This window comes from Aristolochia californica, unplaced genomic scaffold (genome assembly GCF_029961685.1).
Source record: "Aristolochia californica isolate CCGP_79_NKW_82.1479 unplaced genomic scaffold, dmAriCali1.0.hap1 SCAF_27, whole genome shotgun sequence".
NCBI classification, from domain to species: Eukaryota; Viridiplantae; Streptophyta; class Magnoliopsida; order Piperales; family Aristolochiaceae; genus Aristolochia; species Aristolochia californica.
In genome coordinates, this window is record NW_027181959.1 from 27,501 (window position 1) to 30,000 (window position 2,500).

Sequence of the window (2,500 nt, forward strand, 5' to 3'; positions counted from 1 at the left end):
CCCAGGCGGAAAAGAGGCGCCCAGGCGAAAAGGCGCCAGGGCGCCCAGGCGGAAAAGAGGCGCCCAGGCGGAAACGAGGCGCCCAGGCGAAAAAGAGGCGCCCAGGCGAAAAAGAGGCGCCCAGGCGGAAAGGCGCCAGGGCGCCCAGGCGGAAAAGAGGCGCCCTGGCGTACGCGCCCAGGCGCCAAAAGAGGCGCCAGGCGAAAAGGCGCCAGGGCGCCCAGGCGGAAAAGAGGCGCCCAGGCGAAAAAGAGGCGCCCAGGCGGAAAAGAGGCGCCCAGGCGAAAAAGAGGCGCCCAGGCGGAAAAGAGGCGCCCTGGCGTAGGCGCCCAGGCGCCAAAAGAGGCGCCAGGCGAAAAGGCGCCAGGGCGCCCAGGCGGAAAAGAGGCGCCCAGGCGGAATGGCGCCAGGGCGCCCAGGCGGAAAAGAGGCGCCCAGGCGAAAAAGAGGCGCCCAGGCGGAAAGGCGCCAGGGCGCCCAGGCGGAAAAGAGGCGCCCTGGCGTAGGCGCCCATGCGCCAAAAGAGGCACCCAGGCGAAAAGGCGCCAGGGCGCCCAGGCGGAAAAGAGGCGCCCAGGCGGAATGGCGCCAGGGCACCCAGGCGGAAAAGAGGCGCCCAGGCGGAAAAGAGGCGCCCTGGCGTAGGCGCCCAGGCGCCAAAAGAGGCGCCAGGCGAAAAGGCGCCAGGGCGCCCAGGCGGAAAAGAGGCGCCCAGGCGAAAAAGAGGCGCCCTGGCGGAAAAGAGGCGCCCTGGCGTAGGCGCCCAGGCGCCAAAAGAGGCACCCAGGCGAAAAGGCGCCAGGGCGCCCAGGCGGAAAAGAGGCGCCCAGGCGGAATGGCGCCAGGGCACCCAGGCGGAAAAGAGGCGCCCAGGCGAAAAAGAGGCGCCCAGGCGGAAAAGAGGCGCCCTGGCGTAGGCGCCCAGGCGCCAAAAGAGGCGCCCAGGCGAAAAGGCGCCAGGGCGCCCAGGCGAAGAGGCGCCAGGGCGCCCAGGTGGGAAAGAGGCGCCCAGGCGAAAAGGCGCCAGGGCGCCCAGGCAGAAAAGAGGCGCCCAGGCGAAAAAGAGGCGCCCAGGCAGAAAGGCGCCATGGCGCCCAGGCGGAAAAGAGGCGCCCTGGCCAGGCGGAAAAGAGGCGCCCAGGCGGAAAAGAGGTGCCCAGGCGAAAAAGAGTCGCCCAGGCCGAAAGGCGCCATGGCGCCCAGGCGGAAAAGAGGCGCCCACGCGAAAAGGCGCCAGGGCGCCAAGGCGGAAAACAGGCGCCCAGGCGGAAAGGTGCCAGGGCGCCCAGGCGGAAAAGAGGCGCCCAGGCGCGTGGGGGGCAAGGCGCCAGGCGCCAGGCACGCGCGGAGGCAAGGCGCCAGGCGCAAGGCGCCACGCGCGCGCGCGCGTGGGGGGCGAGGCGCAAGGCGCCACGCGCGCGCGCGCGTGGGGGGCGAGGCGCCAGGCGCCAGGCGCCGGGCGCGCGTGGGGGGCAAGGCGCCAGGCGCCGGGCGCGCGCGTGGGGGGCGAGGCGCCAGGCGCCAGGCGCCGGGCGCGCGTGGGGGGCAAGGCGCCAGGCGCCGGGCGCGCGCGCGTGGGGCGCCAGGCGCCTGGCGGGCGGGCGCCCCCAGGAAGGGGTGCTGGCGCGCGATGGGGTTGCGCCCGTACGGACCGTGTGACAGTACAGACACTTTGGCGAAACCTCCTGCCCGAAGCGATTTTAGGCGTTCGGCTAGGTAGGTGACCCGGTTTTTTTCGCGTTTCTCGGCCGCTAGCCCCTTTTTTCGCGTTTTCGTGCGCGCGCCCCTCTTGACCTCGCACGCGCGCCGCGCGTCGCGTCCTTGTCCTTGTCCGCGTCCGCGTTCGCGTGTGTCGGCGATCACGGGCCCCGTGCATGGCTCGTCTCTGTGGACCATCGCCCCGCTCTTGTCCCTCTTTCGTGTTTGTGTGGCGCCCCGCCCCGTGCACCATTGCCGGCTGGCAGCAAGGTGCCTAGCCCCCCTTGCCGCCAGGCCTGTCCACCCCAAGGTGCTAAAGCCGCCAGGCACCTGTGCCGCCGAACCGTGCGTCCGTAAGCCGCTGCACGTGCGGCGGCCGGCCATGCCCGTGCTATTGACCCTGTGTGACAGTACAGACACTTTGGCGAAACCTCCTGGCCGACGGGGTTTTTGCGCCCACCTAGGTAGGGCGACCCCTTTTTTTTCGTGTCGCCTGTCCGTGTGTCCCTTTTTCGCCTTTTTCGGGTTCGTGTTTTCGTGTGCCGCCAAAAGCAAGCCCTGCGCTCGTCCCGTCCCGCTTGACCCGTGCATCCGCCGGTGCTGGCCTGCAAAATGCCTGTGAGCGACGCACGTGACCAGCAGCCCAGGCGAGTGTGCACGGGTGGCAGGCGAAACGGGCGTGCGTGTCGCCAGTGTGTATGTCCCTTTTTCGCCTTTTTCGGGTTCGTGTTTTCGTGTGCCGCCAAAAGCAAGCCCTGCGCTCGTCCCGTCCCGCTTGACCCGTGCATCCGCCGGTGCTGGC